At 40.7% G+C, this 23,771-nt stretch overlaps 1 protein-coding gene across 3 annotated transcripts in view; it reads right to left on the reverse strand.

Moving 5' to 3' along the window:
- Nucleotides 1-15,919, reverse strand: part of strbp (spermatid perinuclear RNA binding protein) — a 139,955-nt gene extending 124,036 nt beyond the window's left edge. For 2 of the 3 annotated variants that reach the window (XM_067969684.1, XM_067969681.1), the window contains exons 1-2: nt 15,783-15,919; nt 6,065-6,137 (exon numbers count right to left, since the gene is read on the reverse strand). The gene's annotated coding sequence lies outside the window, so the exon portion shown is untranslated. The remainder of the gene's footprint in view (nt 1-6,064; nt 6,138-15,782) is intronic. The other variant, XM_067969683.1, reaches the window with a different exon arrangement.
- Between the last annotated feature and the right edge of the window lie 7,852 nt (nt 15,920-23,771).

Genomic DNA, 23,771 nt, shown 5'->3' on the forward strand with positions numbered 1-23,771 from the left:
AGGTCCTTTTGTACATCAACATTCCCCAATCTATCACCATTTAAATAATACACTGCCTTTCTGTTTTTCCTTCTAAAATGCATAACGTCACATTTATCCACATTATACTGCATCTGTCATGTATTGGCCCACTCACTCAACTTGTCTAAGTCGCCTTGAAGCTTCTTTGCATCCTCCTCACAACTCACGATCCCATCTAGTTTTGTGTCATCAGCAAACTTGGAAATATTACATTTGGTTCCCTTATCCAAATCATTGATATATAAGTGAAGCACTGATCCCTGCGGTACCCCACTAGTCTCTGCCTGCCACCCCGAAAAAGAGCCATTTATTCCTACTCTCTGTTTCCTGTCTGTTAACCAATTTTCAATCCATGCCAGTATATTACCACCAATCCCATGTGCTTTAATTTTGCACACTAACCTCTTACATGGGACTTTATCAAAGGCCCTCTGAAAATCCAAATAAACCACATCCACTGGTTCTCCCTTATCTCTTCTACCAGTTACATCCTCAAAAAACCCCAGGTTTGTCAAACACGATTTCCCTTTCATAAATCCATGTTGTCTTTGTCTAATCCTGTTGATATTTCCTAAGTGTCCTCTTATCACATCCTTTATAATAGACTCTAGCATTTTCCCTACTACTGATGTTGGGCTAACCGGTCTGTAGTTCCTTGTTTTCTCTCCCTCCTTTTTTAAATAGTGGGGTTACATTTTCCATCCTCCAATCTGCAGGAACTGTTCCATAATCTATAGAATTTTGGAAGATGACAACCAATGCATCCACTATTTCCATGGCTACCTCTTTTAGTACTCTGGGATGCAGATTATCAGGCCCTGGGGATTTATTGGCTTTCAGTCCCAGTAATTTCTCCAGCACTACTTTTTTTTTACTAATACTAATTTCCTTTAATTCCTCCTTTTCACTAGTCCCTTGGTTCCCTGGCATTTCTGGGAAGTTATTTGTGTCCTCTTCCGTGAAGACAGAACCAAAGTATTTGTTTTAATTGCTCTGCCATTTTCTTGTTCCCAGTTATAAATTCTCCCGTTTCTGACTGTAAGGGACCTACACTAGTCTTCACTAATCTTTTTCTTTTTACATACTTGTAGAGGCTTTTACAGTCTGCTTTTGTGTTCCTTGCAAGTTTACTCTTATACTCCATTTTTCCCCTCTTAATCAATCGATTGTTCCTTTTTTGCTGAATTCTAAACTGCTCCCAATCCTCAGGCTTGCTACTTTTTCCTGCAAATTTATATGACTCCTCTTTGGATAATGCCACTCTGGATTTGGATCTGTAACCACTCTATCCCCTTCATCATGGCAGTCTTTAAGAATTATGGATCATTGGTACAAGCCATAACATGCTGGTGCTGCAGAGCTATCCTACAAAAATAATCATGCAATGACCACCCAATAAATTTGAACCAAACAAACCTACTGAATGGAGCAGACATTCTAGTAATCAGACTGCACTCACATGCCACCCTCTTTGACAAACAGCAAATAATAATATAATTAGCTCTATGATGATTGTTCCTAAGCATTCTGGGTGGAGACCGACTACATATGCCACACAAAGAAACTACCACGCCCATACTCCACTCAAATTGCTTTAATTTTTAACTACAGAATACAGGCATATTTCTAACACAGGATTAATACTGCATACAAAATTGTTAAATACATTTATTCCACCTGTATAGAAGGTTGCTCTTCTTCACGCATAGATGAACACCGGATTCGATACCTCTATATATAACAACTTGCCTTTGTATAGGGTCAAATGGTACGCCCAGAATGTGAATAGTTTGGTTCAGCTCGAGACACTGGCAGGGGAAGGGTATGGAATCAGTGGTGAGGGAACGGAGTTCGTGGCAAGGGGTCAAAGACAATGGCTTCAGTCTTCCCAATGTTTAACTGGAGGAAATTAGAGTTCATCGACGTCTCGATATTGGACAAGCAGTCTAACAGCACAGAGGCAGCGGAGGGGTCGAGAGGTGGTGCAGAGCTGGGTTAATGTCGACATACATGTGAAAGCTGACCCCATGTCTGCAGATGTTGTCTGCAAGGTGCAGTATGTAGATAAGGAAAAGGGGTCCAAGATAGATCCTTGGATGACATGAAGGTAATGGTGTGCAGGCAGGAAAAGATGCTCTGGCTATGATCGGATAGGTAAGAATGGAAGCAAGTTAGAGCAATTCTCCAAGCTGATGCATATTAGGATCAAAGTATCAACTTTAAAGACAAAGGAAATGAAATTATAGTACTCTTATTTCCTGTTCCATTCTTCACAACTGAAACCTTCAGCTTTCTGAGCACAAAAAGTGAGCGGCATTTGGACTACAAAGGAGAACGAATGGCGAAGTTTTTGCAGTATGTTTTGCTGCCATTAATGCTGCCTGTGAAGACTCTATTGTAGTTACCTAGCATATCCAATGAACAGGTGGACTGAAAAAGTTATACATTTTAAACAACAGCTTTTATACAACAGGTACTAACAACTGAGGATGTGAAGTTATGATGTGGCATAATTATATTCTTCGATATAATGCCTAAAGGTTGTATAATTAGAACGAATAGCAGTTTGGAATTATTAAAGTTTCCTTGGCATAAAGATGAACCATGAGCTGACAGAAAAGGTCACCTTACCAAGTTTTCATGTATAACTTTTAAATAGTCAAGAAGCATTATATCTTTCAACATCCAGATCAACATAGCACGCTAAGTGCCAAGCCTGACAAGTACACTTAGCCATGCAGTGAAGTACTGATCACGATTTCTAAGATTTACACTTTATAGCAGCTAATACACTACTTAATCGAACATTAATTCTATATATAAAATCAAGAATTACTGATATGATCCAGAGTAATTTTGTCCACTGTTTGCGTAATAGGTCTGCAGAGCAACATTATATTCCCCAACCACTCGACCATTAGAATTTATGTAATTCAATTTAGTGTGAAGTAAATACTATAATGAATACTTGGAGGTTTAGATCTTGTGCATGCAGTTTAAAAAATTACAATGACAAAGTATTGGAGACTAATAATACAACAATCTAATCTTTAATTATATACCTACAAAAGATTAGTCGCAATTAAATTTTTAAAAAAGAGTATTGGTACAACAACACATTGCAACACATTAACAGGACACAGGCTCACAGTTTAGTTACTCAAACAGCAAGTTTTGCTATCTGAATATATAAGCAAACTTCAGTTTCATGAAAAAAATTAAACGCTACTGCAAACAATATTTGTCGAACACTTTACAGCAACTTTGATCAAGTACCATATATGCAGACACCTCGGAAACAAAATAAAAAAAAACCCTATGACTATCATTTAAGATGAAAGGCAACATTGTAAAGCTCGTATTCACCAAAACTTTCACCAACATGTTGGTTAGCCTCCACAAGTATTTTTTGTCTCCATTCTTTCTCATTTTAATTGGTATTCCTATGAGTTGTTGCTCCACTTGTCTCCTCCAGCAACTCTCCCCCCACCCCCAACTTCAGTCTCCTACTGCTGATTTTAAATAATCTCTCTGTACCTACCTATCAAATCAGCAGAAGTGTGCACTGAAGCTAGAAAGACGAAATGCTATTTAAGTATCACAGTCCTGGAGCACCAAAGCAACAGCTGATTAAGAACATAGTCTCTGACTTTCTTCGTTGTTTGCCCCATTTTCAAGGAACTGCTAGTGGCCCAGCAAAGAACTGAAAAACAAATATCAATCCAACTGCAATGGTCATATTATGACAAACCTTGGCCCTGGGGCTTGAACTCTGGGCCATTATTCTCTAATTGAGAAGTATTAAAGGAGTGGAGCAACAGCTGAAAGAAACAAAATTCCACTCCTCCAGAACTGAGGTATTTAAATAGTAACTCTCCCTCCTCACTTCAGTAAAGCTCCTGCTGCTGGCATTAAATCTCTTTCTGTAACTTTCTTCTTGGACTGCTTCAGATTCAAAATCAGCAGTGGGGTCTTGACTACAGTCAGGGTTGGGAGAGAGAGTTGCTTTTTAAACAGAGATATGAACATCTCTGCTGTTCCAAGGCAATGATATTTAACTTCTGATTAAATTAGCAACAGCCCAGCACAACAGAGAAAGGAGCTTTATCAGCAAAAGCAGCCTACATTGAAGTCAAGACAGGGAGTTTCCATTTAAATATCACAATGCTGGGTGCGTTCCTATCATCTATTACTCTGGTCCTCCAGCACAGTCAAAATAGGTTCAGATGAAGAAGGACCTTCAGCTGATATTTCTCTTCCTTTCAGAATTTACAGCATCTAGCTGCTTCTGTATCCTGGCCTATATAACACTTCCTGGAAATCAATTCCAGCTGTTAATTAGCCTCTGTATAAAGAAATATTTCTTGACATCAGCCCTAAATATGTCTTCACATCCCTAAACTTGAGTCCTTTTACGCTGCTGCCCTGATATAGCCAATTACTGTCTCTTTCTCTGTTCCAATAAGTGTCATTGCTCTTTTCTGCATTGTTGTAGTGACAATGGCCTGCTTATGTCAGTTACATTGACCAGAACCAGATTTAAAAAGCAAACCACCCACCCAACTCCCGTCATTGATTTAAAATTAAGAAATTTCTGTAGTATAGATACTACCCACAGAAACAAACAGGATTAGGCCATTCAGCCCCTCGAGCCTGTTCCGCCATTCAATTACAACATGGCTGATATGTACCTCCACTTCATTTACCCGTCTTTGATCCATATCCATTGATACCCTTACCCAACAAAAATCTATCAATCTAAGTCTTGAAATTTTTTAATTGATTCAACATCCACAGCCTTTTTGGGGAAAGAATGTTCCAGATTTTGACTACCCTTTGTGCGAAAATGTGCTTCCTGATTTCACTCCTAAATGGCCCAGATCTAATGTTAAGATTTTGCCCTCTTGTTCCAGATTCCCCCAGAGAAAATAATGTCTCTATATCTACCCAATTGAATACTTGTCATTTTAAACACCTCAATTAGAGTGCCACTCAACCATCTAAACTCAAGGGAATACAAGTCAAGTTTATACAGCCAGTCCTTAAAATTTAACCCTTTAAACCTTGGTATCTTTCTGGTGAATCTGTGCTGTATCCTCTCCATGGAATCTAGAGAGCCAGGTGAGAAGCCAAGGCAAAATTTGAGGAAAGGTTCAAGACAGGAAAGAACAAATAGTTCTTCCAGAAGCTCTGATTCTCTAATTTATGCATCAGTATAAATAAATATTCATTTAAAAGAAAGAACTTGCATTTATATAGCGCCTTTCAAGGCCTCAGAACGCCCCAAAGCGCTTTACAGCCAATTAAGTACTTTTGAAGTGTAGTCACTGTTGCACTGTACGAAAGGTTCAGTCCCAAAACTGAATGCTTTACCTCAGATGGGGTCTGACCAAGGCTCTGTACAACTGAAGCATCACTTCCTCATTTTTGAATTCCACCCCTCAAGATAAAGGCCACCATTCCATTAGCCTTTTTGAGTACTTTCTGTAGCAGTGCACTAGCTTTTAAATGATTTGTCCACATGGACATCCAGATCCCTTTGCTCCTCCACAGCTCAGAGTCTCACCATTAAAAAAAAAATTCCAATTGATCTTTTGTAGTGGATGACCTTACACTTCTCCACATTGAACTCAATCTGCCATAGTTTTGCCCACATCCCTTTGCAACTCCATGGTTCCATCTACACAATTTACTGCACCTCCCAACTTAGTGTCACCTGCAAACATGGATATACAATTCTCTATTCCCTCATTCAAGTCATTAATAAAAAATGGTGAAAAGCTGAGGCCCCAATACATATTCCTGGGGATCAGCACTTGGTCACATCCTGCCAGAGAATGTACCCTTTACTCTGTCTCCTACCTCCCAACCAATTACTGACCCATGATAACCTCCCCATCACTTTAATTCCAAATATAGAAATACATCTCATCTTATGTGAGTATATGCAGTACATCTTTCTTCAACATACAAAGCAATTTTAGATAAAAAGGAATGCGTGCCTGCAGCTCTCACTCAATGGAAAGCAAAGGATATTACTGACCTGTAAAGATGCATCACTTCAAATCTCATCATGTAGAAGAACAAAGAAATTTTGCCAAAGATCCAATTTCATCCTAGAATCAACACAGCACACAAAGTAAAATGCAATTTTAAGGAATTAAAACATTATATTCTTTAATTCCAGAGCTCCCTAAAATGGGACTTTCTGAACTCACATTATCTACTGACTAGACTGATCACACTAGCCTCCTACACTTATTCAATACAATGAAGCTTCAGGAAATAGAAATTTCAAATCTTTTTTCAGATAAATCATTGTAAGACTACTGAAAGGACTCTTGTCTAAAAAACAATTCTAACAAGTTACTGGTAAGAAAAGTCAAGGAAAAAATTAGTTTTGTTAAAAAAATAGAATGTGGTGCTGTTGGGCAAGGGAGAAATAAGTCAGTTACATTCTTAACCCTCAGTATTTAAACTTTATTTGTAGCTTTTTTAAATACATTTTTAAATACATGTACGCCTAAAAGTTATTTTGTGTCAAGAACCAAAACAAACCAAATGGTTTTCAAAATCCTCTCTACAACTCCTCAGCCAAATACATAACATTGAGAATAATTTAAATTTGGTGTAGGCTGTGTGCCAACCAAATGGAGCAAACATTTAGTCCACCCAACATGTTATGTCATGGGATGTGCTGACACAGGGTCCTGTACACACAGCAATTGTGTTCTGAGGGAAACAGTTTAAAAAATAAATCTGGTTGCCTAGTCACATCCAGGCTGTTATTGCATATTCATAGTAGGTACAGCACAGGAAGCCATTTGGCCCATCATGCCTGCTCTTTGAAAGAGCTATCCAATTAGTCCCATTCCCCTGCTCTTTCCCCATAGCCCTGTAATTTTTTTTCCTTTCAAGTATTTATCCAATTCCCTTTTGAAAGTTACTATTGAATCTGCTTTCACCTCCCTTGCAGGCAATGCATTCCAGATCATTACAGCTCACCAATAAAAAAATATTTCCTCATGTCATCTCTGACTTTTTTGCCAATTACCTTAAATCTGTGTCCTCTGGTTACCGACCTTGCTGCCACTAGAAACGGTTTCTCCTTATTTACTCCACCAAAACCATTCATGATTTTGAACATCTCTTATCAAATCTCCCCTTCTCTGTTCTAAAGAGAACAACCCCAGCTTCTCCAATCTCACCACATAACTGAAGTTCCTCATCCCTGGTACCTTTCTAGTAAATCTCTTCTGCACCCTCTCTAAGGTCTTGACATCCTTCCTAAAGTGTGGTGCCCAGAATTGAACACAATACTCCAGCTGAGGCCTAACCAGTGTTTTATAAGGGTTTAGCATAACTTCCCTGCTTTTGTACTCTATGCCTCCATTAATAAAGCCCAGGATCCCATATGCTTCTTTTTAAACAGCTGTCTCAGCTTGTCCTGCCACCTTCAAAGATTTGTGTATGTGCATCCCCAGGTCTCTCTGTTCCTGTACCCCTTTGAAAATTGTACCATTTAGTTTATATTGCGTCTCCCTACCAAAATGTATCATTTCACACTTCTCTGCATTAAATTTCATCTGCCATGTGTGTGTCCATTTCACCAGTCTGTCTATGTCCTCCTGACGTCTGTTACTATCCCCCACATTGTTTACTACATTTTCAAGTTTCGTGTCATCTGCAAATTTTGAAATTATACCCTCTATACCCAAGTCCAGGTCATTAATATATATCAAAAAGATCAGTGATCCTAATACTGACACCCACCCCCCCCCACCCAGGGACCACCACTGTATACTTCACTCCAGTTTGAAAAACAACTATTCACCACTACTCTGCTTTCTGTCCCTTAGCCAATTTTGTATCCATGCTGCCATTGTCCCTTTAATCCCATGGATTACTAATCACTATTCTCTAGTGACTGCCATGGCTCTGTGGAGAGCCAAATTGTCTAACTTCAACTTGTTGTCGTGGACTGGTACATGATGGAGAAAGGAAGAAAAAATATATATATTTTTTAAAATTTGCACACAAAAACTATGCCACCTGCTGCAAGTAACCAAAGTTTGGGGAGAAAAAAAAAATCAGAAGGAACCTCTGACATCCAAGTGTCACAGAAGCTTTTAGTATGGAAGTCCAATACACTGTTTTGGGAGATGATAAATTTGAGATTTGAGATTTGAAAATTTTAACAAAAGTAATACATAATAAAATGCAAAACATTAATTTCTTTAAAAAAATATAATTTACATTTGTAACAAAACCAGAATGTTCCAGAACACAATGAGTCAGAAAGAAATATATTTGGATAAGCATGCATGCAAAAAAAAAAAATCAGCATCTCAGTCTCAGATACATTATTCATTTGGAATAGTTAACAGCAGTTAAAATGTGCAAAAGAACAAATTCAGCTTTCCATACAATGAGTTAGACTTGTTAATCTAAATTAAGTCAAGAAAGGAAATGTTTAAATTACTACATTTATACACCTCTCTTCTAGAAGAACTTGCTTCATAAATTCACTGGAATAATACACAGAAAATTGGTAATTTCAAGCAGTTTTATACACTAGTTTAATTTTGGAGTTATGGCCTGATCTTACTACAGGTTTCTATAAAGTACAACAATCAGTCCAGTTAGCTAGAAACATATTTTGTTCAAATGTACATGAGAATGTGTTACTATTAGGCTATCCAGTCTCATTGCTGCAATTTACAATCAAAGCAGCCTTTTGGAAATGCAGAATGCACACGTAAACTGTTGCCAGAGAAACAGCTCGCATAAGGAATGTTCCTCATTAACCGTAACACAGTCCTTATTGAAGTAGCTACCATACCAAACATCAAGTATAAAGGCTTCTTCCTCACCCAATATATTTTTTATATTGTTGTAAGGCAGTGTAACTGAAGCTGAATTCTTGCTCACAATTCTCACTAAGTATGTTAATCTCAACTAGGCAATCAGGAAGGTGCACTATGTTTAATTCTAGGTCAACTGCACGCAATTACAGCCAAAGTGACACTGACAGAGGAGACCTTGCGGCATGCAGTATGCAGTCTCTCCATGGACACAGACCTCTCTATTGCCTGATCATGCTTCCTATAGTGTGGAGCCCAAAACTGCACAGTATTTCAACTATAATCGAAAGTTTTGTACAGATTCACCATTACATCTCCACTTTTATATTCTATACTCCCTGCCATAAAAACCAGTACTTCACTGACTCCAGAGATGCAAGAAAAAGGGTCACTGTGCCAAGAGGGGAGACGTTAGGAGGGGTGACCAAAAGTTTGATCCAAAAGAGGTTTGTTTGAAGAAGGATGTTAAAGGAAGATAGAGGTGGAGGGATTTAGGGAAAGAATCCCATAGATTGTGCCTTCTGCTACCTAGGTCCCAGTCACCGATGAAGGGGCAAAAGGAGGGGAAACGCACAGGAAGTCAGAGGAACAAAGAGTTTGGGTGGCGGGAGGTTGTAGGGCTGGAGGAGGTTACAGAGATAGGAGTGGGCCCATGGAGAGATTTAAACACAAAAATGAGAATTTGAAATCTGAGGAGTTGGGTGAATGGGAGCTAATGTAGGTCAGCGAGGACAGGTGTGATGGGTGAAGTTGACTTGGTGTGGGATAAGAAACTGAAAGCTGATTTTGGATGAGCTGATGTTTATTCAGAGTGCAGAATGAGAATCTGTAGAGGAAAACATTGGAATAATTGAGTCTAGAAGTGACGAGCGCATAAACGAGGGGTTCAGCAGCAGATAGGCTGAGGCAAGGACAGAGTCAGGCGACATTACAGAGGTAATACGACGGAGAGGATATGGAGTTGGAAGCTCAGCTCAGGGTTGAACAGGATGCTGAAGTTGTGAACAGTCTGTTATAGCCTGAGACAGTGGCCAGGGATGGGATGGGAAAGGAGTCAATGGTGAGGGTATGGAGCTTGTAGCAGGGTCTGAAGACGCTGGCTTTGATTTTCCCTATGTTTAGTAACTGTTCATCCAAGACTGGATGTTACCAGACAAGCAATGTACTGTTGGATCGTGGCTACAATGTGTACTATCTACTGATGCACTGCAGCTCACCATGGCTTCTTTGGCAGCACTTCCCAATCTCTACCGCCCACAAAGGACATGGGCAGCACGTGCATTGGAACACCATTACCCCCTACTTCCCCTCCAAGTCACACATAACTTGAACATATAATCGCCGTTCCTTCATTGTTGCTAGGTCAAAACATTGGAACTCCCTACCTAACAGCATTGTGGGAGCACCTTCACCACACAGACGGCAACAGTTCAAGGCAGCGGCCCATCACCACCTTCTCAAGGATAACTAGGAATGGGCAATAAATACCAGCAATGCCCACATTCTGAGAATGAATAATTTAAAAAATCTTTTGCAGCTTTGAAATTTATTTCAGCATAAAACTGTGATGGCATTTAAAACTATCTGCAACTGCATTATGAGCTACTCGTCTCACAGCGAGTATTTCATAGAATATCAAAGATAATTGTACACTGATTGATTATTCCACCTCCTTCTCCCCCAACCACCTTCAATAAATTGTAGCAGTGCAAATAGATATGGGCCAGAGTTTTCCACTTCTGCACTTGTCAGTTTGCAATTTTTTGCCTGCACGCTTTAATGGGAGGAAATAAAATCACACGCTGCAGTGGATAAATGGAAGACCCCAATCATGCAATTTGGAAGTTTTTTTTTTAAAACTCCTGCAAATTTTCTCCACGTGAAATGAACATAATATTTTTTAAAATCTGTTTTCTTTAAATATATCTACTACACAATAAATTTTGAAACAATCAGTGCCGGTAACATTTTCAGTAACCTTAAAGACCTTTAGCCAGTTTTCTTTGCCAAATACTTAAATACAGTTTCATGCCATGTTAAAAATATCTTGTTCAAATCAAAAAATGGTTATGCCAGAGATTAAACATTTAGTAGCACATCTTATAAGATTAAGTAACACAATCTCACAACAGAGGTGGGTTTGCCTTTTTCACTTAAGATATATACAGATTTTAGATTGAAAGGAAAAAAAAGGAAAAAAAATAATTTAAGGCCAGCAGATGCTAAGCTATTACACTGTCAACAGTATAATGCTGTACTTTTAAAAACATTGTAAAAATACGCACCTTTGGGGGAAAAAAAAAGGTGGAACAATTTAACCTGGTTAACCTAAACATTTAAGTTGTACCTTTCCCCCCAAGGCATTTCTACTTTTAACAGTTGTGTCTGTGCTTGGGAAATTCAGCTATCCACAAACTATGAAATTCAATAATGCAATGTTTTTAATGCATCTCAGTGCTTTCTTGAAGTTTGGCAATCATTCTGTACTGCATTTTAACAGCATACACAAAGCACTAAATGTCAAAAATGCCATACTTGTAGTCATAAAAAAAAATCTACAATAAGCAGTGTAACAAGCTCATTAAAAATACAAGACTACATAAACTGCAATAGCTTTGGTGAATACATTTTTAAAGCAGTTTATTAATTAAGATAAGGGTGTGAACAACTTTACATTTGCAAAAGAGGCTAAACCTCCAATTTTACCCCAAAACTTCTTACTAGCATTATGCCCTCCTGAACTCCATATACTGTTGTCTGTAATTTTGCTACAGATTTTTGGTTTGAAGAAAATGCTCTTTAAATAAAGATCCAAACTGGGTGCAATTTCAAACTAGAAATGCAAAGCAATTTTGCATGTTAAAAATTAATCTTTATCAGATTCACTCCAACACTTTCTTTTTTTAAATCCTTCTACAATTTTGCATTTGATTTCTCCCTTTCCTCCTCTTTTAAAAACACAGACTCCAGATGATGTCCAGTTCAATAGGCACAGGCAGCAACTTCTGATGCCTTGCCCAGGCAGCAATTGTGCAGATATAAGCCTCCAGACAGTTAAGTGGGCATTTCAAGCATAGAACCATTACAGGCAAGCTAATCTTTTTCTTGTTCAATATCTATATGCAATCGAGCTTCCAACAGGGATAGTAATAAGGAGCAGGAGCCCCAGCAGATTCTTTCCCCCTTTCCTTATCAAAGGATGCAGAAGCAAACTGTACCAACCTTACCCTCATCTCGTCAACTCAGAACAGAATTTTGACCTTCCTGCTCTGTGTGGATCAGAATCACACCATGAAGTCTATTTACTAGCTGGGCTATCAGGGTCATCTTCTGAAATGTAGCAAAAAAAATTTTTTATATATATATTTCATTTTTATAATATAATTCCCAGGAAAATATATGTTCAGGCCTTTCCTGTATTTTTCCTTGTACACACACTGCAAGTAGTTTAAGAAAAAAAAGTTACTTTTCACTGATATGCCTAAAAAAAAATTTGATTAGCAAGCTTTGATTAGTCAGCTTCCCATGTCAATTGTTGACAACCGACTATCGCTCCACGACCACTTCTGACTCGTGACTACTGTGTTGTCTGGCAGGCTGTTCGACAAAGTCTCCCTTAGCTCAACGTTGGCAAGACTGAGGCTGGTCTATTTAGCGCCCACCAAAAGCTGTGCACCTTCAGCGCCGATTGAATCACCCTTGCTGAGTCCAACCTCGTGTCCTGTTTTACCCTGAAATGAGCTTCAAACTCCACATCCAGTCTATCACAACAGCCTACTTCCAACTTTCTGACCTTGCCTTCTTATGTCCCTAGTTCACCCCCACTCAAGTGCAATAAAAGTGATGCCATTTTTGTGTAAATGACAAGAAGTTCTCATGATACAGAAACATTAAATGACTTCTACAGGACAGTGTATTTAAAAAAAGACTAATATAGAATTCAACATCAATGGAATATTACCTGAAATACACTCAATGGCGGAGAAACAATGGTATGTTGTCCATTCTGGAGCACAGCACTGACTGGTCAACCCCATGAGTACAGTCTGGAAGTGCTTTCTTTTTGGGATGGGGGGCAGGGGTGGGAGAGACATTATCATTTTACAGGGTCAAGTCCAGCTCAGGCTGATAGGTGTCGGTCTACTGTTGTACAAAGATCCTATTTGAAGTGAATTTCAACATTCTTAATCCAGCTCCATAGCATAAGTCAGCACTAAACTGGCACTCTCATTCAGAGATCATGGGAATGCAAAGCAGGAAATGGAAAAATGTCACACTGCTTCAGTAGGGTATATAGGGTTTTCTAAGGCTGGGGTTAAGACATCACTAGAGTTGAGTAGAGGGAACTTCATTCTGCATTTATAAGTGCTTAATACAGACAGTGGTTATCCAAAATGGAAATTGCTGCATTCTCCACTTTGATTAATACCAAAAAACTAAGGGAAAGCATTTCCCCAGGTGTCATATTCCAAACTGGACACTACATTCCGGCATACAGGCCCTATTGTGAATTGTGCTCAAGATTAAACACTGAAAGTCAACATCTTTTAAGCAATGCTCAGTTACCTTTTGGAAACCCACTGTTCCAAACCAGAACAAGCACAATGCCCAAATTTGAATGATCCAAAGCCGCTGGAAAAGGAGACAAACTCTCTCCCAATATACCTATACACCATTTCTATTTTACTGTAAACAGATTGGTTTCTACAAATAGTAAACTTGACAAATTCAGTTAAATTAAAAATACAAAGCTATGGGCCACACCTGAAACAGCTTCTGTACAGATCACTGAGTCCCAGAATATACACTAGTATTTTTTAAAGTTTATCAACCTAAAATATTTTAAACAGTTTCAAAATACAACTACTTAATTGTTCAGCATCTAGTGTCATTCTAACACTGTAGTCAATTCAGAAGAAATCTATTCCTACAGGGAGGCAAAACAGTGTTTAAACATAGGATGTAGATCTTAAAATAAAGTAAGGGTGCAACATCTGTGCGTGGCCTGGATTTCGATGCCTTGAGCACAATAGAAACCGATTTGAACCTACTGCAGTTGTATTTAAAAAAGGACTTTCGACATTGCCTAGCGGTCCAATGCCATCGAGCTAGTGTCACCCGTAATCTCGGAGGAAACATCCGGGTTCCCCAGAGACCTGCGTAAGTTTCACAGATCACAAAAAGAACTGGAGTGAGTCAGTACTGTACACCCTGCACCTGACACGGAAACGTTTCACTTACATGCAAGCTATAAATATTCTGCGCAAAGGCATCGTAGGTATATTGCTCTGCGTTTTATATTCTAAATTTAATGCAATTTTACAGAACTGAAAGAAAATATTATAGTTTTATTTGGCGGTCCATTTACAAATAATAATGCATCGATTAATTGGACAGCTCTGGCAATTCAGATCAAGATAGGCCGGTTTTACAATGCCTAGATTAAAGATTCTGCATAGCAACAGAAGTGAATTTACAGCATTCCACCTGGCATCATGTTACTGCCTTAAATCGTGAACGAAATATGGCTGAAATTAGAGCATATTCCTTTTATATACTCACAATGATTACTCTCATCGAATAAATGGAAAGTAAATTTGGGTCAAGGACAATGCGACAAACCGGAATTTGCACAAAAAGACAAAAATAACCAAACCAAAATGTGAAACGATCATGTGAATCTGTAATATTTGCATAACAATTGCAAAAAGAATATTCAATTCTTAATCAGAAGACGCCGTATTGTATTAAGTGTTCATGTCGAACAATGCACCTTCAGCTACTAGCCTGCCAAATAGTGGACCCCAGCAAATCCAACACGGCGATCACTTTTGCTAACTTCCAGGTTGATTACGCGATTTAAAAAGGCAGAAAAACCTACCAGCTAGTCGTTGCAGAAGCTGTATGTCCAACCTGGTTCGAAATTTAATCAGATTTTTCCGCGCAGGAGAAATCCACGATCGTGATTTTTCTCACCCATGCAGTAGAATGCGAGAATAAGACAAAGATTTTTAAATGCAGCAGTTTTGTGCGCTTTTCCCTCAAATGTTTTCTTGCAACGTGGTGGCATAAATCGGCCCGTACACAAGAAACAGTCACCAGTGGTATCATATTCAGTAAACCTAGGACAATTTTCATTGTAATATGAAATAATTTGCACTTTAGACAAATAAACGAAGGAGGCTTTTTAGAAGCCAGGGCATTTAAAAAAAAAATTGGTGGAAATAAAAACGCTTAATACCATCGTGCATAACATCTTAAATATTTATTTATTCTTCAATGTCAATGTATTTACACTAAAGAACTTCGTTACAAAACAAAAGCCACGGGTTAAATGGTAGCACTTCCTTTTTTAAAAAAAACAACCACCACATCCTTATAGTTTAGGGCAGAAACGTTATCTACGGCTTCCAACCTTCAGACAGCAACATTTGAATGCCAGAAGTCAACAGTTGCTAATGAAAAACACACAAAGCGACGAATCCCTCAGACACCAGAACACAATTATTTTAATAGCCTAACCACAAAGTACATCTACAAAAAAAAACTCCCACCCAACTCGAACTTCCGAGCTGCTGCTGAACTATCACTAGGTTTCCCCTGCTGAAATTCACGTGCTTCTCCAAATCACATTATTCAAATAAAGTTATTTTTTTAAATCTTACAAATTTTCACACACAACAGAATCACTGTCCTCTATGGAACAATATATGGCAGGAAGCACCGTTGGGCGCATCTGCGCATGCCCAGATAGGCCTGGGGGAATTCAGCTCACTATTTAGCACAACACCGGATGGGACCTGGAACCGACTCTACCACGCGAGAGACGGAGAGGAAAATACACACACATTCCAACCAGTTCAACCATACTAATTAAAAAATAAAGACAAAACTTACCCCCAAATCAATTCGGTGACGACAGTCTGGATTTTAAAGAATGTAAATTCATACACTTCGCAGCAGATGAGGAAAATAAAACCCCCAGTTAACGGGAGTGCGAGTGAACTGACCTACCGCGTCCGACAGTGCGGGAGTCAGCCCTCACTCTGAGCGCCGGCTCCAACCGCCGCTCACGTGGGGCGCGCCGCCGCCTCTCATTGGTGCGTTCCGCGCGCTCCTAGGAGACGGGGCCTCCTGCACATCCAGACCCCCAAGCAGCCCGAATCCAGGATCCTAGCAACAGGAGATTAACCAGGGTTTGGGAGAAGAGCCTGGCAACAGGCGAGTGCTAGGCTAAGGGGGGGGGGTAGCAGCCTGGCAACAGCAGAGTGGTCTGGCCAGGCCAGGCCAGGTCGTGAGAGCACAGCCTTACCAATAGGAGAGAACTCAAGCTATGGATACTGAATTCTAGCAGTAGGAGAGAGCCCAGACCATGATGGTAGACCCTGGGAGCAGGTTGGTGCTCAGGCCATGGATTTAAAGCCTGACAGCAAGCAAGCGGCAAGTGTTGTTCTTAACAGAATGGGGGGGGGTGGACGGACTCTGACAATAGGAAATCTGCTACTGTGGATCTCCGTAGAGCTTGACAGTAGGAATGCTGGTGGTGCGGCCATGTAGGTTTTGGGAACGTGATTTAGAGAAAGGAAATTGTCTTGTCGAAAATAGTCCTATATGCAAAAAGGAAATTTATTTAAATTGATATATGGAAAATGTTGGCTATATTCTGCGTTCAATTTAATGTTAACCTTCAACCCTTTCCCTAAAAGCAGGTATGGACAGATAACCGTGGGGGGATGGTTGGATTAAAGTCTTTATATATTTTGGTTGAATTGTGTTTTTTTTTGGAAGTGTTTCTCAAGTCAGGACTGCCTACCCTGTAGCTCTAAGGCCACATGCAGCACTGAGCCCTAAAGTCCAGTCCTGAAAACCCAAGCAACTCAGGCCAATTTGCACATATATTCCTTACTCAGTGGGTTTGTCTTGTTTGAATTTTATGGGCTTGGATGTTTGGAAGGGCTGTTTTTATCGCTGTTACCTCATTGGTGGATAAATCCTAAAATCAGACACCAAGCTGTTAACAACTTGAGATATATGTAAATTAATAGAATCATGGAATTAAGCTATGTATGTGGCCCCCAAGCTTCCATGGTACATACCAATGTGGTTTGCTGTATGAAGAGGTAGGAAAGGAATGTGAGAGCAGGGAAAGTACTTTAATCGGAAACTTCAATTAACCGATTATAAACTGGGAAAATCCAAGTGGATTGGAGTCAGTGTTGATAAATGTAATGCATGACTGCTTTTTGATCCAGTGCATCAAGGAGGGCACAAGAGGCAATGCTCATCTTGACTGGTATTCATTAATTATCTGTAAAATGTACATGGAAACAGAAGTCTTAGCACCCCAGGGGACAGCAAGCACAGAATGATAAAGTTTAACATGATCTGTGAGTCAGAAGTACGCAAGACCAGGAGGGGGCTGCATCTCAATTTCTGGCTTAATTTCACCCCTACACATTTCACCTTCGGTCACCCAGTGGCAAGGGGCAAGTAGATTGGGGGACCTCCTAGTGGGTCTGCTCCTAAACATAGCAAAAACTGCCATCTACAGGTCCAGGATCCACAGGGAGGGTCGATCCAACTGCTGGCCGCTCTTCTGAGGCCCTGTGCATGCCTGGGTGACCTTGGACTGTGATCACACAGTGTCCACCATTACAATGGAGCCTTCCCAAACTGGTGGACAATTAAATTATTGTCTAATATCATACTGACAATTTTAATTGACTAGGCCATTTGTATCGGTGATGCCTTGCCTTTCTTGCGGAGGGCACTTGTAGTGCTAATTTTGTGCTGGTGGCTTTGGGCTAATGCGCAGTGCCACTCTTTTGGTTTATTCAAAACGAGTCCTAAGCCAGGAGCTAGGAACATAACTTTAAAAGAGCTAAATTCAACGAAATTAGGGGAAAACTAAAGGAAAGACATTGGGGAAGGTTCAGTGGAAGACAAATGGACTAAACACCTTTAGAGATACAATGCTGAGCATGCAGGATAATATGTTCCCAAAACCAAGCTCAGACAAACCAAATATGACTAAATGGATTAACAAACAAATTAAAAGTGAGATTAAAAGAGGAAAAATGGGAGAAAGGAGAAGGGGCTCACAGGGATGAATACAAGAAAATGCTGTTAATAGGGTAATCAGAGGTGCAAAGAGAGACCTGGAAAAAAAAGCATAGCAGCTGAAGCTAAACACAACAGTAAAATATTATTTCAGTACCACAACAAGAGAGCAGTCAGTGAAGAGGTAAAAACCATATAAGATACAAATCTGAGGATGAGCACAAACAGTAAATATTCTAAATGATTACTTCCTCCTAGAATTCACAAATAAACAATATGTCCTCCCGAAACAAAAATATCCTAAGGAAAATCAATGACTTTGATATAAAAGAGTTGAAAGTCCTTGAAAGGCTAAAAGGGCTCAAAACAAATAAATCATCTGGGATGGATGGTATTAATCCCAGAGTGCTGAGGGAGACTAGCAGGAAGATTTGTGAGGCACTAACAATCATTATGAGGTATTCAATGAACACTAGGGAGATACCTGTATCTTGGAAATAGGCTAACATGGTCCTCATATTCAAAAAGTGTGACAAAACAGACACAGAACCCATTAGTTTTCCATTCCATGTAAAATAATGGAATTGATCGTCAGGAGTAAACTTAAGGATCATCTGAACAAAACAATCTAGTAAACAGCAGTCAACATGAATTGAAGGGGAATATCCTACCTGACCAGCCTCTTCAACTGCTTTGAGAAAATGACAATCCAAATGGACTGTGGTGTACCTTGGCTTCTGATAAAGTTCCACACTAAAGGCTATTAATTAAATTAAGAGTTCTGAACATTCATAGTATGTCCTGGGAATGGATAAGAAACTGATTTGAGGGTTGAAAACAATGTGTTCTCATTGGAGGAATTATATCAGAGTGGTTGGAGAAGACGGGGGAGTACCTTAGGACTCTGTATTGAGACCACCACTGTTCTTAATTTACGTAAATGATCTGGATTCAAAAAACTTAATACAAAATGGTCAAATTCTCAGATGCTACCAAACTAGGAGGGCCAGCTCAGAAATTACAGAATGAGTTAGACAAAATATACATTTGGATCGGACATGGATGATTTTGTAGAACCTGATGAGAAAACCAAAGCATAAACATAAACTGATGTATGGTTTAATACTGAACAGAGATGTACAGAACTTTACATTGAATGGTTAGGAACAATGGCAGATGAAATTTAACGTAAACAAGTGTAAAGTGCTACACATAAGAAGGAAACATGCGTACTCCATGAATGGTGTTGAAATAGTTACGGATGAAGCTGAATAACACCCAGGTGTCTTAGTAGACTCCATGCTAAACATGTCCAACCAGTGTAGAGCAGCAATCAACAAAACCAATAGGATGTTGAATTACATATCCAAAACAGTAAAATATAAATCAGAGGAGGTAGTGATCAAATCTTATAGTGCTTTGGTCAGACTGCATCTTGAATACTGTGTCCAGTTCTGATCACCAAGAGACAAGAGGCATTTAAGTGCTGAAGGCATGAGTCTGATCCCTAGTATCAGGAGTTTGGGTTATAAGGAAAATCTGGACAAACATGGGCTTTTCAGTTTAAAAAGGAATTGTCTCAGAGGTGACATTATAGAGTTATATAAGTTGTTAATGGTATATAAAAAGTTAACCCAGAATATTACTTTAAATTAAACTGTGAGAGCAGAACAAGTTCTTCACACAAGGAGTGATCACCATGTCGAATAGACTTCCAGATGGATTAGTGGAGGTAAAACCTTGGAATCATTTAAGAAAGAATTGGATGCTAATTAGGGGGATATTGGGATCTCTCTGGATGGATTAATTAAAATGGGCCAAAAAGCCTTCCTCATCCATAATTATCCAATTCGATTCACTCCACGTGATATCAAGAAACGGCTCAGTGCACTGGATACAGCAAAGGCTATGGGCTCCGACAACATCCCAGCTGGTAGTGCTGAAGACTTGTGCTCCAGAACTAGCTGTGCCTCTAGCCAAGCTGTTCCAGTACAGCTACAACACTGGCATCTACCTGACAATGTGGAAAATTGCCCAGGTATGTCCTGTCCACAAAAAGCAGGACAAATCCAATCTGGCCAATTACCGCCCCATCAGTCTACTCTCAATCATCAGCAAAGTGATGGAAGGTGCCGTCGACAGTGCTATCAAGCGGCACTTACTCACTAATAACCTGCTCACCGATGCTCAGTTTGGGTTCCGCCAGGACCACTCGTCTCCAGACCTCATTACAGCCTTGGTCCAAACATGGACAAAAGAGCTGAATTCCAGAGGTGAGATGAGAGTGACTGCCCTTGACATCAAGGCAGCATTTGACCGAGTGTGGCACCAAGGAGCCCTAGTAAAATTGAAATCAATGGGAAAACTCTCCAGTGGCTGGAGTCATACCTAGCACAAAGGAAGATGGTGGTGGTTGTTGGAGGCCAATCATCTCAGCCCCAGGACATTGCTGCAGGAGTCCCTCAGGGCAGTGTCCTAGGCCCAACCATCTTCAGCTGCTTCATCAATGACCTTCCCTCCATCATAAGGTCAGAAATGGGGATGTTCGCTGATGATTGCACAGTGTTCAGTTCCATTCGCAACCCCTCAAACAATGAAGCAGTCCGAGCCTGCATGCAGCAAGACCTGGACAACATCCAGGCTTGGGCTCATAAGTGGCAAGTAACATTCGCGCCAGACAAGTGCCAGGCAATGACCATCTCCAACAAGAGAGAGTCTAACCACCTCCCCTTGACATTCAACGGCATTACCATCGCCGAATCCACCACCATCAACATCCTGGGTGTCACCATTGACCAGAAACTTAACTGGACCAGCCATATAAATACTGTGGCTACAACAGCAGGTCAGAGGCTGGGTATTCTGTGGCTAGTGACTCATCTCCTGACTCCCCAAAGCCTTTCCACCATCTACAAGGCACAAGTCAGGAGCGTGATGGAATACTCTCCACTTGCCTGGATGAGTGCAGCTCCAACAACACTCAAGAAGCTCGACACCATCCAGGACGAAGCAGCCCGCTTGATTGGCAGCCCGCTTGATTGGCAACCCACCCACCACCCTAAACATTCACTCCCTTCACCACCGGCGCACAGTGGCTACAGTGTGTACCTTCCACAGGATGCACTGCAGCAACTCGCCAAGGCTTCTTCGACAGCACCTCCCAAACCCACGACCTCTACCACCTAGAAGGACAAGAGCAGCAGGTACATGGGAACAATACCACCTGCACGTTCCCCTCCAAGTCACACACCATCCCGACTTGGAAATATATTGCCGTTCCTTCATCGTCACTGGGTCAAAATCCTGGAACTCCCTTCCTAACAGCACTGCGGGAGAACCTTCACCAGACAGACTGCAGCGGTTTAAGAAGGCGGCTCAACTCCACCTTCTCAAGGGCAATTAGGGATGGGCAATAAATGCCGGCCTCGCTAGCGGCGCCCACATCCCATGATCGAATAAATAAATAAAAAAGCTTGGACAACCTTGCCCAAAGTGACAAAACTACTCTAACATATGAGGCAGGCTATTTGCCTGTTATAATGATAAAGAGATAACCCCACTATTAGAAGTGAATGTAACTCACGCCAAGAGACAGAATTATAGGATGCATTTATAATGTAAGCTTAGGGTCAGTACAGAATGATTTCTGTTTCACACCGATGCTAAACTTGAAGTGTAAATCCAGCGTCAGGGCCCGAACTGTCTCCAGTCTCACTTACTGTCTGGAGGTGGTAGTCTTGCACCACTTCGGTTTGGCATTGCATGAAATTCATTGCAGCATCAAGCGTGGTTTGTTAGACCTTCTGAGCACTTTTTAAACCTATCCTGGCCAAATGGTTAAAAGTTCTGGCCTGACAGGAGCCAAGCAATGTACGCCAACCTGCATCCATGGTCTCAAAGGCAGTGAAAATGCACTTATAATGTGTATCGCACTAAAAGGACACAATATTCTCAATCTTCATCTAATTTATTGAACCTTAACAGTTATTTTTTTCATAGGAGTGAAGATAAATAAAAGTGTCAATGCACAAAATCTATCCAACGATATAATGTTTCACACGCTACTGATGGCCAACATAGTAATATGCATGTGGGATGGGGTTATTTATTTACTTATTTCACTTTTTATTCTTTAGATTGTTTTTTGTACTTGGCTATGTTTATTTACCTTCAGTAAAATTTGGATGTTAAAAATGTTTTATGCATTTTGTATTTTAGTTCAGTGTTTATTTATTTAGATATTAAAATTTTAGATACCAGGATGTCGATTTATAACATGTACATATACATTTTCTGATCAATTACAGATATTTCGTGATAAATCTGAAGTAATGCTAAAATCATTTCTATTTCAATGAGAAGCTCATCACGAATCAGTACATTGGCAGTTAGCCACTGCCACCATGAAAAGATTACAAAACTGAATAAAGCTACCCTATTAAATTAACTGCCTTCAGTATGAAAAATTACATTGTGTGCGCTTGCTCCATGGCTATCCATCACTCATCATCTTCCTCAACCTCTCTGCCACTTTCAACACCATTAACTGCTCCATCCTCCTCCTCCTCCAGTGTTTCTCCTCCGTAATCCACCTCTGGGGTGCTGTTCTCTCCTGATTTTACTCTTAACTGATTCAACATAGGGTTATCTGGAGACAAGTGAAAAAAAAAACCCAAACCACCTATGCAGAACATATTAATGAGCTAGACTGATTTGTCAATCATCCACACTGCCTTGGAGTATTACTTGGTGTTGGTATCAGATTGTTAAGTCTGCCCCAGAGAATCAGCTTGGTTCCAATGTTACATCACCAAATTTATTATCTTGGAGTCAAATCAACTACAAAAACATCCTTATCTCCCACCCTCACTGAAGGAGATCAGACACTAGGGGGTCAATTTTCGGATGTCCAAGCTGGTGCGTTCGTGGCGGGGGGCTGCTAAAATTGGGGATTCCCGGGGCAGGTCCAGAACCCAGCTCCAAGCCGCCCATTTCCGGGATCCCCAATGACGCACTTAGATGCACACGCAGCCCCCGCATGCGGGACTCCCACCTGCAATTAAAGCCGGTCAGATCCCACTTAAAGCATTTAATTACATAGTTCAGGTCGTTTGCAGACCTGATTGGGAGGATATTTTAGGAGGGGTGGGATTTTCATGGCAACAGAGCGTGTTTCCTGTGCTGGAGGAAACACTCCCAGTTGAAACAAACGTGTTGCGACCACCAGCCAGTGGAAGCTGCAAAGGTCCATTTGACAGGGGGGGGGGGGGGGGGGAGACCCTCACTCATTGCAGGAGGCCACTCTGCCACTTTGAACAAAGTTTGGCCTGCACCACCCTCCTCCTAACACTAAAATTCACCAACTTGGAACCTCAACCCCGGTGTGCAGACACATTTACCTACCTTGCGGACCCCCTCAAACGTATATCTTCAGGATGGGGGCCACCATAGCTGCAGTCATGACCTCCTCCTCCTCCGTGGAGCTCCACAACACAGTGCTGTGACACATCCACCTGCACAGCAGGAGGGAGGATAACCGCAGAGAGAGATGTGTCACAGAAGGCACTATCCTCGCCACAGGGTCTACAGACCGAGGCTCAGCTTCCTGGACCTCTCTGAGGAGCCGTGCATACGGAGGCTCAGAGTCAGTCGCCAGGTCCGCGGACATCTGCAGCTTCCTTAATGACAAGCTGCTCCCAGATGGACCGAGCAGCATCTTCTTACCTGTCGCTGTCAAAGTCACCGCTGCCCTCAACTTCTTCGCCTCTGGATCCTTCCAGGGTGCCACCGGGTCATCGCTGGGGTCTCTCAGTTGTCTGCACACAA

This window comes from Heptranchias perlo, chromosome 31 (assembly GCF_035084215.1).
Source record: "Heptranchias perlo isolate sHepPer1 chromosome 31, sHepPer1.hap1, whole genome shotgun sequence".
NCBI lineage: Eukaryota > Metazoa > Chordata > Chondrichthyes > Hexanchiformes > Hexanchidae > Heptranchias > Heptranchias perlo.